Source organism: Apaloderma vittatum, unplaced genomic scaffold, assembly GCF_000703405.1.
Source record: "Apaloderma vittatum isolate BGI_N311 unplaced genomic scaffold, ASM70340v1 scaffold8134, whole genome shotgun sequence".
Classification (NCBI taxonomy): Eukaryota; Metazoa; Chordata; class Aves; order Trogoniformes; family Trogonidae; genus Apaloderma; species Apaloderma vittatum.
In genome coordinates, this window is record NW_009712084.1 from 39,380 (window position 1) to 56,115 (window position 16,736).

Sequence of the window (16,736 nt, forward strand, 5' to 3'; positions counted from 1 at the left end):
GAAGTGGTGGAGTCACCATCCCTGGAGGTGTTTAAGGAGAGGCTGGATGTGGCACTTAGTGCCATGGTCTAGCGGATGTGATGGTGTTGGGGCATAGGCTGGACTTGATGATCACGGAGGTCTTTTCCAGCCTCAACAATTCTGTGATTCTGTGACATATTCAGAAATGTTCCTGAAACATGCTGGGCTCTTCAGAGGAGCAGGAAGGGGAAGTCAGCAGTACCAAGGAACAACTGCCTGTATTTTGATGGAAGGAGACAGGAAAGGGAGGGAGGGAGGAAGACAAAAGGCTTGCAGCACTAGAAACATGCCTCAGCTTTAAGCATAGAGGCACGGTGGTGGGTTGCTAAAGGGGTTTGTTAATTTTTAATCACAATTAATCCAACTGATGCTTTGTCAAAATACCTGAACAAAGTACTCTTTGTAACCCAGTGTCCTCAGGTGTCTTTTATCACTTTGCTTACCCATAAATTCCTGTAATCTGTAGGCACGTGGCTCTTAATTGTTATTATTACCAATTAGTTTTCTCTCCTGTAATTATACAGTGCTTGCCTAAAGTCTCCCACAGTTTCAAGGGAGGCTGATGCCTTCTCCTTCCTCCCAAAGCTGCCACTGGCTACAGCCCTCCACTCTCGCTGTTGCCTCTGTCTTTCCTCTTTCTGGGGCAGCTGACCCATGAACCTCATACTGAAAATCAAGTTGAAACCATTTAGAGAGACCCACGCAGTGTGGGATCCATCATCCTTCGGATGGTAAATGCATAGTCCGAGTGTAAGGCTCAGATAGAGGGCTCAAGTCCAGGAGGGAGGAATAAATCACCCCAGAAAAGGCAAGTGCAATGTTCACCTTGATTTAAGAAAGTTTCCTAGAGCTGACAGGGTCTGGATCTGTAATAGTGCCTCGGAAAACTGTGGGATGAGGCTCTGCCTCAGCTTTCCCTGCAGAATCGAGCTCCTGCCGGTGCCCAAGCTGCGGCACAACCTGAATCTCTTCCACCAGGAGAATAATTAATTGATTGTTGATTATGTGGGCTGGATAAGATTAATGATGTGCTTAACTATCCATTTCCTCGCGTTTAAGCACTAGGGGTGTGTTTGTAAATGATGAGGCACGAAACACAGCGGTGCTGCTTAATGGCTTCAGCACTCACGGGGGCTGCCTGCTCAGCACTTAAAGTCCCCAAAACCCAAAGCTGCCTCCAGATCAGTCGTCCCCACTGTGCACTGGGGATGGCACGCATCCCGGGTGACACGAGTCAGGGATCTGCCAGCAAGACCCCTTTCCTGGTACTGACACAGGCATGGGAAGGAGAGTTGTTGGGAGCTGCTTAAACCCAGGCTTCTTGCAGTGAGATGTCATGGCTGGATATTTGCAGGGGAAAAAAACAACAGAGGCAAGTCACTCCTGCCTGAAGTGTGATGGTAGGGGTGGCAGGCAATATGCAGCACCCCATAGGGCTGGATGCAGCTGAGGGACTCCCAGCAAAAGTTGTCCCTTTTACTCCCCACAAGGCTTGGGGTGGGGATGCAGACACATCCCTCCCACACGGGGCAAAATGCCTAGCAAAGGCACCACAGACCTGCACCCCTGTTGCTGCCTCTAAAGTATTATGAGGCTTTTTGCTGCTGAAAATTGCTCTCCTTACAGCATGTATTCTGCAACCCTTGTATTTCAGGTACCAGAGGTCCTAGAAAGAGCTGGAGGTAAGACAGATCTCTCTGCTTATTCACCCCTGCTCCTCCCCAAGACAAGCCACTGGCAACAGACCAAGCACTCTGTGGGAAGGGTGTGAGCACAGAGGTAACCTAGAGTTTCATTCTTCAAACTAAATCCTCTCAGTTAACACCTGGAACTTGCACTTTTTAATTACTCTCTCAGGGAAGCTTTAGTCAAAAAAAAAAAAAAAAAGACAGACAGAAAGACATCTCCCCTATATTAACTTGCTCTAAAGCTCCCTGGAGACACAGAATAGTATTTTTCCTTACCAGGTTTTAAAACAGGAGCAAAGAATTACACACTCCAGTGCATGATTCCAGTGAGCCCACCTCCCCTCCCTGACCCTCACCGGTTCCCCATCGCAGCTCCCTTCACTCACAATAAACCAAGTCTGCACCACCTCATCATGCCCATGCCCCTCACGTCCCTGTCACGGCAGAGCCAAGCACATTTGCCACATATTCCCAAATTCATGCTTGTTTTGGGTTCACTTTTGAGTCTAATGTCTTTCCAGGGCAAACCCACTGTCTTTAAGCATACCCATGGTCATGTTGGCATAGCAGCCGAGGAAAAGACGGGTTAGAAGTAGCAGTGCTGCATAAGGTGATGCCCTCAAGCAAGCTGGAGGTGTGGAGAGGACTGCCACATGCAAAGGCACTGAAACGCCTGGATGATCCAGCCTTGCTCCAAAAAGTCATGTGGCTGGCACCCACCAGCATCCCCAGGAGATGGGCAGCAGGGAAGGTGCCCTGTTGGGCTCAAGACACCACAGGTCATGAGCAAAGGTGGAACTGCAGCTCACCTTGCAACCCACTGGAAAAGGATTCAAGGCTATTTCTCCTCTTTCTGAAAAGAACAAGTTTTCATTACAAAAAAAACCTGCCTCCCAAAAATGACACTTTTTGCAGGAAGCTCACAATTTTTTGATAAAAAAAAAAAAGATGCTTGCTAGAAACCCCTTGTGTGTTTTGCAGACACCTTCGACACAAAATGTACTTATCTTTAAGCACACTAAAAAGGAAGGAAAAAAAAAACAACCACACCTCGATTTTTCAGCCTTCAAATTGATTAGCTCCCATTACGGGTATTTTAGTGGCAAGGCAGCTCTACTCCCCATCCCACTGCCTCCACACGCAGCCTGCACACAGGCTAGGAAGCCCTCCTAGATGCTTTCAGCTGAAAGACACCAACCAGACAAATAAACACCCACACGAAATTGCATGCCATAGAAAAACGACATTTAGAGGATGCTGTGATTACAGGGCAGGCACTCTGGCAGTCAGCACAGCTTTCCAGGGTGGCTGCCCGCTCAGCTCCCGTTTGCCCTCCCAGGCAGGTGGCACTGGGAGGACTGGTGGCAGCACATCCCCTGGGGGGACACACCCTGGGCTGCAGAGCCCCAGTGCCACCGCATCGGGCTGTAACGCAACCAATGCTTTTGGGTTGCAATTCCTTTGACGTGATGATGACAACAGGGATGCAGGCTGCAGTTTGGGGGAAGAAACAACAGAATCAGGAAAGCTGTCACCCACACACCATCACTCTCTGGTGGGGACTGCTATCTCCCCATCTTCAAGAGTGCTGCCTTCCCACTCTACTTTCATCTCCCTCATTATCCTCCCCACAAATATCCAAGCAGGGAGCAGGCACCCATTGCCAGAGGTTTAACTGCATCCCCACCTGATGCTCTCCCATTACCTCCTCCCTCCTGTATCTGCTGAGGACGGGGTGGGGGTGAGGAGGCATGTTTTGTAGTTCTCCCCCATTTTTACTTTTTAATGATCCAACTATCTTTTATATCAAGACAAGCACTTGTCCTGAGCGCCTCAGCCCTCACATGGGCGCAGTGAGCTCAGTAGACAGTCAGCAACGGCAGCGGGTGTACTGCCATGCTGCCCTCTACAAGGAATCAGCAAATTAATCACGAGAGGTTTCTGTACTTGGAGCATTGCTCCAGCGAGAAGGGGTGGGAGGGTACCCATCGCACGCATCCTGCCTGCCTGCCCATGCCTAGAAGGAGACAAGGATCAGACCTGGCCCTGAAACCCCTCATCAGCCACTAGCTCTTTCCTACACCCAGTCCTTGTGGCAGGGTAAGGAGCATGACCCATATGGGGAAATGCCAGAATCTGAGCACCCCCAGCCCCAAAGCATCCTCAGACAGACAGACAGATGCTTACTGCTCTGCAGAGGGAGCTCAGCACAAGCCACTGAGCAATGCCAGAAAACCCTGGCACCCTTGGCATGCGACATCCCAGCAGAGCATTGTCCCAGCAAGGGACAAAAACCTCATTTTGTTGCAAACGTCAACATTTTTCCAGTCAAACGCACAAACTCTCACCACTTCGGATCATCCAGAGCCACTCCCACCTTGGGGCCAAGCACTCACCCAAGCTAATTACAAACAGCTCCCGCCTTGTTGCATTTCTGTATTTCAGCGCTGTACAGGCAGAAACTCATGAGATAAACATGCGTTTCCCAGCATCTGGGTTCACATCCTGCGGGCGACGGGCTGCATCTCTCCCCGACGTGCAGAGGAAAGAGGCCCCAGCTCCTCGTGACGCAGCCGGTTAATTAAACCAGTCCTTCACCTCTGGAGGAATGGGTTTAGATCTGCCTTGGGACACATGCAAATTAAAGTCAGCAGCTTCTGAGCCCAGCCTGCTATGGTTTATTCATGGAGGAAAAGTAAAATTCAATGCGTTTTTTCTCTTCTCAGGGTTCTTTTTTTCTGTTCTTCTTCTCACAGATGAGAAATTAATTGCAGTAGGGTAGGATTTGAAAGGCAGTTGCAGGGTAGGTAGCTGAACAAGGCCAATTAGAGACAACAGGGGGCAGCTATGTTCACCTCTCCCAAAAATGCTACCCCCCACCAAACAAGGATTTGCTACTCTGAGACAGACTGAGGTGCTCACAGACCGAGCCATGCGCGCTTCGCTGCAAGAAAAATGCAGCTGATGCTCACCCAAAAGAAGTATTTCTCCTCCAGTAGGGTGAGCTTGGGAAAATTAACAGTCTCTGGGTGCAAAAGAGCTTCAACATCAACTATTTAGCCGGTATCAGTGACACTAAACAATGAGTTTAAGACTAGTGTAGGGCATAGAAGCATCCGGTTTTGACTTCCACATGCCCTGCCACTTGCTGCCTGCAACAGAAGTCTTCTCAACAGGTCCATGCTTATGCAGTAAATCATCACTCTGGGCTTGACTTTCGCTACTTTTCATGGTTGGGGGGATTTTGAAGGTCTAAAACCGAAATCTGGCCCAGATCCATTTGCTGGATGAGAAAGGGGAGAGCACGCATACCCTGGGCAGATGGTGCCGCGGGGCTGCCAGTACACCACGGAGCAGGGAAACTTGCTTCGCTCTCCAAAACAGTCAATGAGGGCAAAAAACTCAACATTTCTCAAAGTCATGTTTGTACATCACTTTTCTTCCATTCGTTTTGCTTCACTTTGCACCAGGCTGAGACTGCCTGGTCCACTAGTGGCTCCCTCACCACTAGTGGCTTTCCTTCCTTTCCATAAACCAGCCACCAAAATAATTATGTCTGACCTCCCGCTCCAGCACTTTTGCACATGAAATCAGGTGAAACACAACTGGCAGGCATGTGATGCAGCTCATGCAGACCCTCCAGCCTATTTCCATTTCTCCTCTGCGTTTCAGCTCTTCCCACTTGGGAATTAAAGCACGGCTATGGAGAAGAGGGAGGCGTTGCAGGGAAGGATGAGGCCAGCACTGACTCTCTGAGCACCTACTTTCAGTGATCAAACGCTAAATAATTTGATCAAATGCTTGACAATTCATCCACGTATGCAGCGAGGTTCACAGTGGAGCGACGAGCAGCTGAGTGGCTATCGCAGTGATTGGCACTGGGTGCCCCTCACCACCCTAAGCTTCCCAAGCTTATTATTCTGAATCAACAAATGAAGGGGGAATGATGTTCTCAGCAATAATTTGAAGCTCTTTAACTTCCTTGTACTCTTCTTTATAAACATATTTAGTGGCTGCAGTCTTCAAGGCTCTTCCCTCTGCCAGGGCTGTCAGCCCTGCAAGCAGGATGGGGCTGGGTTTGTCTTTGCTGTCCCAAACCCTCATGGGCAGTGGGGCCGGGAGTTCTCTGAACTGTAGTTGCAAACTAAATGCCACAACACAGCTCTCCCTGGGGACCTAACATAAAGAAAGGGGAGACTGATTTACCAGTAAATAGACAGAAGTATCCAGTGCCCTACTCCTGGGCTGCCCCAACCAGCACTAGGTGAACATTTACATCTCTGCTGTATGTTAAAATCAGAGCTAAGATGTGGGGAGGAAGCCAAGAAATCCATCCTATGCCAAGCATGAAAAATAATTTAGGAAGAGAAAGGGTGAGCGGAACGGACAGGCTGTTGGGGAGCCAGTTGGCACTGGGACCAGAACGGCAAGGAAAGCCCTGGGGCTTGGCAGGAAAGCCAAGATCTGCCTGAGCAAAGCCTACTCCCACCTGACCTCCGGCACCCTCAGCTCAGCTACTGCGCTCATTTTTATCAAACAGAGTGGTTTATCCCAGCCGGGTGCCCTGTCTTAACCACAGGCACAGCTGTAATCCGGATTTTAGGAAAGCCTTGCAACTTGAGGCATGCTTGGTTTTAATGAGAGCGATATAACTAAGGCTGTGCTATGAAGGCAAGTGGCGCTTATGTGCCATCTTGCAATGTCACCTGCAACGAACCTCCCAATGATTTTGGAGCTAATGATTGGGAAGGATCAATATTCAGGCCAAGACTCATATCCCAAAAGCACAAGCCCCAGAAGATGCTCTACTCCCACCCCAGACATCAGGCTCGACAGAGGAGTCAGAGTGAGATTCCCCCATGAACTGCAGCAATGCGAGACTCCAGGAGTCAATGGACATGGACCAGAAGCTGTACGACAAGCCGATACTTCCATGTACCACTTAACCCAGCACATCACCTACATGAGCTATCGAGCCACCTAAACGAGCAGAAAAGTGACCTGCCACGAATATTCATGTGGACCTCAGAGAGCACCTCTTCCCCCAGGTACAGATGCAGGGGCTGTAGTTAGAAGCCCCCTGAAAATGATGCATCTTTGCTTTGCCTTCCTGGCAATTTTAGGAAACAATCACGTCACTCTTAACTCCAGCTCTCCCTTCTGACTAGGAAATTGGGGCAGCATCACCCCTGGGCTCCCCAAAACACATACCCCTTCTCACTGGGAAGCAAACATCTCTTGTTACTATTAGGAACTAATTAAGCACCTTTTCCTCCTTCAACAACTCATGCCATGCAGTATCCCCTCAATCTAGAGAACATCAAGTGCTTATTAATTATGTCTGAAGTGGTTTCTCGTTAGTGCTGATGCCGCGAAGGCTGAGTCACTCTGGGATGGGGTTGGGGGAGAGCTTCAGCCGCAAGGACAGGCTCGTGCTGCCGGCGTGGGAATGCCAGCACAGTCAGTGACACACAGACACACGGCTTCTGTGTACCCGTGCCACGGCACTGGGAGACATCAGGCCTTGGGTTGAACTGGGGTGGTGGGATGCCCATCATGGAGCAGGACACCCATCCTAGCAGAAATGAGCCTCAGGGCTGCAGTTTGGCTGTCCAGGGATGGATATGGCAAGGGAGGATGGATTATTAGAACCATGGAATCGTTACAATCAAGTCCAACTGTTAACCTAGCAACACCAAGTCCTCCGCTAAACCATGTCACTAAGCACCACATCTACACATTTTAAACATCTCCAGAGATAACGACTTCACCACTTCCCTGGGAAGCCTTTTCCAAAGCTTAACAACCCTTTTGGTGAAAGAATTTTTCATAACGTCCAATTTAAACCTCCACTGGCGCAACTTGAGGCTATTTCCTCTCATCCTATCATTTGTTACATGGGAGAAGAGACCAACTCACACCTCACTACAACCTCCTTTCAGGTAGTTGTAGAGAGCATGGGAGAAGAGACCAACTCACACCTCACTACAACCTCCTTTCAGGTAGTTGTAGAGAGCAAGAAGGTGCCCCTCAGCCTCCTTTTCTCCAGGCTAAACAATCCCAGTTCCCTCAGCTGCTCCTCATATGACTTGTTCTCCAGACCCTTCACCAGCTTCGTTGCCCTTCTCTGGACACACTCCAGCACCTCAAAAACTGAACACAGTACTCAAGGTGCAGCCTCACCAGTGCCAAGTACAGAAGGACAATGTCTTACCTAGTCCTGCTGGCCACACTGTTACAGGTCAGAATGCCACTGGCCTTCTTGGCCACCTGGGCACACTGCTGGCTCTTGTTCAGCTGACTGTCAATCCACAACCCCAAGTCCTTCTCTGCCAGGCAGCTTGCCAGCCATTACTCCCCAAGCCTGTAGCGCTGCTAGAGGTTGTTGTGACCCAAGTGCAGGACCTGGCACTTGGTGTTGTTGAATGCCACACAGCTGGCCTCAGCCCATCAATCCAGCCTGTCTGGGTCCCTCTGAAGAACCATCTTACCCTCAAGCAGGTCCAACACTCCTGTCCAACTTGGTGTTGTTTCCAAACTTCCTAAGGGTGCACTTGACCCTGTCATCCAGATCATTGATAAAGATATTAAACAGAACTGGCCCAACACTGAGCCCTAGAAAACACCACTTGTGACTGGCTGCCAGCTGGATTTCACTCCATTCACCACCACTCTTTGGGCCCAGCCTTCCAGACAGATTTTCAGCCAGTGAAAATTATGGCCATCCAAGCCATTAACAGCCAGTTACTCCAGGAGAACGCTCTTGGAAACGGTCTCAAAGGCTTTATTAGAGTCCAGGCAGACAATATTCATTCATTTCATCCACTAAGTGGGTCACCTTGTCACAAGAGGAGATAAGGTTAGTCAAGCAGGACCTGATTTTCATAAACGCATACTAACTGGGCCTGATCACCTGGTCGATTCAGGAAAGGGAAGACAGATTCACTAAGGGGAAGACATGCCGAACAAGATGCAAGTGCTCTGCCACATCCCTCATCCACCCCAAGAGCCCCATGTATGGAATTAATTAGAAAAGTAATTAAGAGAGCTCCCCTATGAATATTTATAACGGAAAAAGCCATAATTACTGTTCCTTGGAGAAAAGGCTCCTTCTTATCCAGCCGCACAGACGGGAAACGCAGCACTGACCATGCGACCAGAGGCACTGTCTGCCCCTTCATTCACATCTACCCACCCACACACAGCCCTGGCCCCTAGGAAACTGCCTCCATTATCCCACGCTGGCATGAGCAAAGCAGTCCCTTCCACCCCCAAAGGTGACGTTTTTGGCAGCAAGCCATATTTTCATAAAATCATAGAATCATTTTGGTTGGAAAAGACCAAGTCCAACCATTATCTGTCAGGCCCACTTCTAAACCACGTCCCTGAGCACCATATCTAGATGTCTTTTAAACACATCCAAGGATGGCAATTCTTCCCTGGGCAGCCTCTTCCAGTCTTTGATACCTCTTTCAGTGTGGAAAATTCTCCTAATGTCTAATCTAACTTGAGGCCATTTCCTTTTGTCCTATTGGTTGTAACTTGTGAGAAGAGACTCACATCCACCTCTATACAACCTCCTTTCAGAGAGTTGTAGAGAGCAAGAAGGTCTCCTCTCGGCCTCCTTTTCTCTAGGCTAAACAATCCCAGTTCCCTCAGCTGCTTCTCATGAGACTTGTTCTTGAGACTTTTCACCAGCTTCATTGCCCTTTTCTGGACACACTCCAGCACCTCAATGTCTCAGTACTCAAGGTACAGCCTCACCAGTGCCAAGTACAGAAGGACAATGTCTTCCCTAGACCTGCTGGCCAGATTATTCCTGATACAGGCCAGGACGCTGCTGGCCTTGGTCACCTGGGCAGTGGGCTGTCAATCACCAACCCTAAGTCCTTTTCTGCCAGGCAGCTTGCCAGCCATTCCTCCCCAAGCCTGTAGCACTGCCAGAGGTTGTTGTTACCCAAGTGCAGGACCCAGCACTTGGTGTTGTTGAACGTCACACAGTTGGCCTCAGCGCATCAATCCAGCCTGTCCAAGTCCCGCTGAAGAGCCATCTTACCCTCAAGCAGGTCAACACTCCCACCTAACTTGGCATCATCTGCAAACTTACTGAGGGTGCTCTCAACCTCCTCATCAAGATCATTGATAAAGATATCAAACAGAATAGGCCCCAACACTGAGCTCTGGGGAACACCACTTGTGACCGGTCAACAACTGGATTTAACTTCCTTCACCGCCACTCTCTAGGCCCTGCTACCCAGCCAGTGTTTGAATCAGCACATTTCCTGCAGCTGGGTGCAATTTGCTGTTATTTCTAGATGGAAGCAACTCTTACATATATTTTGTATGATTTCTCTCTCTTTTAGTAACATCTCCTGTTCCACACTAAGCACTTAAATGGTGGCCACTACCACTGACTTGCCCTGCTCACGCCAAGTGGCTCTGATCAGCCCACATCTCCTGGAGCCAAAAAACACCTAAAAAGCAATTTCTGGAAGTTTTAGGCATCTCACTTCCACTTACTTGTTTTCCCTTGCCAATCCAAAAATGCCCAAATCACTCACTTCCTTTCCCCAGTAAGCTGCCGAGTCCCCCACTTCACTACCTTCATCCCCATTTTCTAAGACCCTCAATGTAATAGCATGGGAAGGCAAAAGAGACCAGGGAAATTTCAACTTTCCCTCCAAACTTCCCTCCCTCTGCTTAAAAACTCTTCTCAGAGCTTAAAAACTCTTCCCAACCCCACTCCAGCTGGCAGGAGAGCTGGTCCTGGGAAGGTCCCAGCTCCCACAGTAGTCAGTGTTCATTACAAAAGAAATATCTTGGAAAAAAATGTTTTCTCATGGCACTTGGTCCCCTAACAGATAGAAATAGGAAGCGAGGAAAGATGAAAAAGTGAAAATAACACTGTGAAAATCCACCGCTCCTCACGCAGTGCATCACTGCGATGTTGGGGGCAGAAGAGAGGGAACCACACAGAAGATGAAACAGTTGGATCACCTTCCATGTCCCTCACCTTTTTCAAGTTCCCCTGCAGCATTGCACCCAACAACGAAAAACTTGGCCAGAGTGAAACTTCCACTCTCTCCTTCCTGCACGAGCGCAGAGCCCAGCTTGTGGATCAAGAGCAAAGGCAGGAGGTGGAGATAATGTCCATCCCACAGTGAAAGTGCTGGTGTTTTGGAGACCCTATACACTGGAACCACGTCAGCAAACACTGGGATCAAGTGGCAAAAACCAAGACCCCAGCCTGCAAGGAGTCCAAAGGAGAATGCAAAGCAGACAACAGGTTACAGTCATTCAGCGCAACCTGGCTCAGGTCGTTACTGGTTACAAGTGTTGCTGGACGGAACAAGGAGCAGCTCAAAGCTGAAGCACAAGGGTGGAAAGCTGTAGTAGCTCATGCTTTGCAGCACACTAACAAGCAAGATGGAGCTAAGACAGGTAATGTTCCAATGGCTCAACGTCCAAGTGGAACCCAGTAGTGAGTGGTGCCCCTCAAGGGTCCATATTGGGACACCAGAAGGCTGGAACACCTCTGGTATAGAGAAGGGCTGAGAGACTTGGGGTTGTTCAGTGTGGAGAAGAGAAGGCAAAAGGGAGACCTTCGTGTAGCCTTTCAGTCCATGAAGGGGGGCTTGTAAGAAAGATGGAGAAGCCTGTGGCAACAGAACAAGGGGAACAGTTCTAAACTGAAAGAGAGTAGGTTTAGGTTAGACTTAAGGAAGAATTTTTTTTTTTTTATTATGAGGGTGGTAAGACACTGCAACAGGTTGCCCAGAGAAGTTTTGCATGACCCATCACTGGAACTGCTCAAGGTCAAATTGTATGTGACTTTGAGAAACCTGACCTAGTAAAAGATGTCCCTGCCCACAGGAGGAGGGTTAAATAGGATGATCTTTGAAGTTCTCTTCCAGCCTAACTATCCTATGCTTCCCACACTGGCTCATCCCCATGTCACAGGAGAGGGCCAGGCAACCTGCCCAAGAGCTCTCAGCCAGGGAAAGAACCTTCTGCAGATGGTATGAACATGCTGGTACTGTTTGTGCTGATGCCACCACTGAGGACAGGAGAGATGCCCAAAGCTTCAGGGTGGGACAACACCTGCTAACCCCACCTCTGAGCACAGCTAGCTTCTCCCTGCCAAATTCCCCACCCGTGTCCCATGCTGCTGGTAGTAACAGGTGTGCAAAAAGCAGTCTCCTACATCCTCAACATCTGTTACACATAAGTCAAAGCCATCTGAGATTGCAGGGATTTACTGTACGCAGGCAGCTCTGGAAGCTTTTCTTAGCTGTGAAACATAATTTGCACCTTGGGTTCTCTAGGAATAAGTTGTCTTAAATAATAATACATGATTAACAGCTCGGGAGCAGATCAGATGTGGAGGCAGGAGGTTTGCGATAGCTCCAGGTCTCACCCTGTTGCCCTTGTCCTAGCACCACCACCCTGCTCATGTGACATGCAGAAACAGATGCCCATGACAGAACAAGGACATTTGGCTTTAGCCAGAAGATGACAGTCACCAGCAGCACCCAGAGAGCCAGAGAACCCTTTTACCACACCCAGAACCACGTCAAGCTGTCCCCTTTTGCGACAGAGCAAAACCAAGGAGAATCCCTGTTTGGTCCCCATGTGTTACCTGATCTAGTCGAGGAGAGGCATCCCTGCCCATGATAGGGAGGTTGGATTAAATTATCTCTAAGGTCCCTTCCAGCCTAGGCCATTCTATGATTCTATGATCAGAGTAAACCCTGCCTCCGAGGAGGGTGACCATCTTTTCCCGTGCCACAGTACGGACATGCATGCCGGTGTGCATCAATCCATCCCAAAGCTATGTCCAGGGCACCTTGTCACAGTTTGAGCCCATCCAGCCAGCAACACAGAACCACGTAGCCACTCACTCCCTCTTACTCCCCTCCTCTTCAGGGTGCGGAGGAGAAAATTCAACAAAAGGCTTGAGGGTCAAGATTAAGGACAGGGAGGGTTCACTCACCACCTATGGCAAAAATCAGAGCAGACTTGGGGAGAAAATATCAATTTAATTCAGACAATAGAACCATCACCAAATTACCAACAGAATTAGATAAGAGTAGGATAGTGAGAAAATAAATATCACCAGAACTTAAAAACACATTCCCTCCACCATTCCCTTCTTCCCAGCTACCTCCTCGCCCTCAGCAGCACAGCAGGGGGCTGGGGGGTGCCATCTGTCCATTACTCTTTGTCCACGCCACTTCCTCCTACTCAGGGAGCGGACTCCTTGCAGTCCTCCCCATCTCTATCGTGGTGTCCCTCTCACAGGAGACAGTCCTCCTCAACGTTCTCCAACGTGAGTCCTTTCCACAAGCGTGGGTCCCTCTCGCGGGCCGCAGTCCTCCCAGCGATGGACTGTTCCAGCGTGGGCTTCCCTCGGAGTCACGGCATGCTTCGGGCACAGTCCTCTGCTCCGGCATGGGGCCCTCCATGTGCTGCTGCATCCTAGGACGTGTCCCAGGAGCTGATCTCCTCAGTCTGCAGGGTCTCAGCCTGCCACCTTGTCACAGGCCTCAGGAAAATCTCTGCTCCAGTGCCCTTCTTCCCCTCCCTCCTTACCAACCTTGGGGACCGCATGGTTCTTCTCTTCACCTCCCTCCTCTCCAAGACACAGAGCTCAGCAACATGAAAGACTGGTAAAAGAGGATGGCCCAACAGGTTTCCCCTCTTAAATATATTGATCATAGATGAGCTAATTGGCCTGGCCTTGGCCAGGACTTTTACCTTAGTGTGGGTTGGCTCTGGAAATTTTGCAAGGAGTCATCCCTGTAGCCCCCCTGCTACTTAAAAAACCCATCAGAGACAAACCCATCATACCTGTTTATTGAGCGATCACTTTTAAGTGCCTTGGTGACATCATACCTGCATGCAGATAGCTACTACTAGTAATATAGTAAAAAATAATCAGATCAGTATATGTTGAAATTAAGTCTCACCTCACAGGCAATACACCCCCTGGGCGCAGACCCAGCAGAGGAAAGCCGGTCAAGCCAGGGCAGATATTTGACTCCTAACTCACCTTGTGTATCAGTTCCCCAAGACACCTCTGGTTTTACTGAGGAGTTTTAGACAGCACAGCCCTGAAACCAAACCTGAGGTCAGAGCCCTCCACCTCTGGCCTGGCACACAGCTCTGTGCCCTAGGCTTTGCAGGTCTCACCCAAAACTAATGAGACAGCAAAGCTCTGCCCACACCAAGCAGAGCATCATCCTGGAGAAGTCCCAGGGAGCAAGGACACAATGGCAAAGCTAGCCCAGGCATCGCTCCCTGCTTAGAGATGCTGCCACCAAGAGCTCAGCAATGCCCACACAGAATGTGGCCACGCCAAAAGCACCGAGGTGACCAGTGCCTACCCTCAATCCAGAGCTCCCTCCTTCCCTCAAAAACATTTTCATAAGATAAATATACAAGCAGTGCATCCTGAGCTTAACGTGAAAACAAAGCGATGCGGATGAACCCCACTGCATTAATTACATTTTCTCAGTTGCTGCTCACTGAGTGAGACTCTCCTGGGAGCTCAGGGGGAGGGAAAATCAAGCCCCTCCTCATGTGGGTTTTCACATCTATATTTGAGGCACCCACAACTGACTATTTAGTCTGGGCTGATGCTCTGATAGACAAGGCGTGGACCATTTCTTGGCTGAGAGTCTGCTGCAGGCGCTGAAGATGGATGGATTTTCTCATGGCTTCTCAAGCCCTCCTCCAAAGCCTTGCTTAAGTGTGCGAGCGATTCTCTGATTTAATCACCACGCTCCCACTCTCAACACATCCTCTGAGATACAAGACACCGGCCGTGACAAATGACCACTTTTAACACACTCAGAGCTAACACCCACGGCACCGCTCCATTTGTCACCGTCCCGGTGCAGAACGACCCAGGCAGCAGACGCAGGGGGGTTGGAGAGGGCAGAAAATTAAAACCTCAGTAATCTGTGCTGATTAATTTTCTCCCTCCCTCACCTGGGCAGGCTCCATCCTTCGTCTGCAGATACCCACAGTGCCCCAGGTCTCATGCAAAACTCCTCTGATGGCCTGGAAAAGCAGAATGAGGTGGAGCAGCATGACTCACTCCACTGAGTCTGTTTCTTTTTCACAGCTTGCACTTACACGATGAGTCTTTCAGTTATTAGAACATAAACAGGTGAAGGCCTGTTTCCCAAAGCAGAGGTTGTAGAAGATCTGCAACCCCAGGGCACAGCTCCCAAATCACGTCCTGCACAGGGGCCAGTGCTGATGAGTTATCTCATGATTGGAGTGGGGAAAAAAGTTTGGTTTATTATTATCACTAGCCAGATGGGGTAAAAAAATCTCCTTTTTTTGAAAATAATTATTATTATCATTACTAGCCTCCTAGAGTAAAACAGATTATTATTATTATTATTATTATTACTACAAGCCAGCTTGGGTAAAAATAGCTTCATTTTTCTTTTTTAATTATCACTACTAATTTTTTAAATTATCATTACTGCTGGGAGGCACGCATGCCCCAAACACCAGTGAGACCCCCATCCCTTTGGCAAGAAAACCGCAGCAAATCAGTGCTGGCCAAATCTGTTCCCAAGAGGGCTCTCTCGTGACTTTAACAATAACAACAACAAAAAGAAAACAAAAAGGAAAAAGCTACAGAAAGGCTTTAAACCGTGCCAGGCTGAGTCACTGGGTTTGACAGGTGCTGACCACTGCAAACAAGGGTGGGAACAATGCAGGCACCGGACACGGGCCGGATCCTGCACTTCCTCACAGCTCTCCCATTGTCCAGGAGAACAATCCCTGCTCTGGCCAGAGAGCGAAGGGCCTTCGACATGACGGCAGCGGTGGGACAGACAGGTCTCCTGGGCTGCTGTGAGCGGATGAGGTTAGGGAAGCCGGGTGGGTTTTGCAGTCCCGTTGTCAAAGGGATCCTCAGGGATCCATGCCCACGGCATAGCCCTGCAAACATGCACAGTTTTGCACCCCTATATACCTCAAAAAGATGAGCCTCCCCAAGCACTTCAGCTACTGCAGAACGGACAATTAACGAGGCAAGGGTTTGGAAGCAGATTTATGCCCCTGTGGGTAAACAGGCTCATGAAAAGACCCTTGGGTGGAGGAACAAGGGGAGAATTTTTCTCCCTTCTTAAGACTCAAATCAACAATCTATATAACATTCATAAGTTCTCATTATAGGGAGGGGAAATACATAAATGGCCCATGGAACAATGTGAGGAGGGGAAAAAAGTGGTGTGCAGCAAAATAAAGCCGTACATCATAGCTCAGGGCTTGTTCCCTAATTCCTCTGAGCACCCGCCTGGCTAGGGCAGCCCAGCCCTGTGATACTTGCCTGACCTCCACTCACACCCTCCCTGGGGCATTTCCCAGGTTTTTCACACATTTCTCGTCTGGAGGCGTCTGGATTGCAGGGATGACCCAGACTCCACTCAGGATTTGGGGACAGAGAGCAGTGGCTGCGGTGCCTGGCTGCCCGTGCCAGCAGTCAGGACACACAGTCCTTCCCCATCCCTGCACTGGGGGAAAGAAAAGGGCCCGAACCCACCAGAGGACTATTTTGGCTAATAATGTCTAATGAAGACTTCCATTAAAACCCATCACACTCATTAGAAAAAAAATTTAACACGGCTTTCCTGGACATTTTCCTTGTGAAATTATTACGTGGGTTAATGGATGCCTTCATAAAGGCACAATTTAAAAAAAATCACTTTTTTTTTCTTTTTCTTTTTTTTTTCCGGAGGCGTAGTTATTCAAATACTTGTCTCCACCATCGCAGTAAAACTGGGCTGCCTGTTCCACCCAGCGGTGGAAGCAGGGAGATCGCTGTTAGCCAAAGGGGAGCAGCATCCTCCCACCCTCCGGCATCTCCGGCCGGCTCGGCGAGAGCTGCGAGTGCCCGGCACAGCCAGCCTGGGAGAGCGGCTTGGGCTGACGCAGGATGGGAAAGAGGGGGGTCAGAAAACTTGATATTGTGCAAAGAAAAAAGAAAAAGAAAAAGAAAAAGAA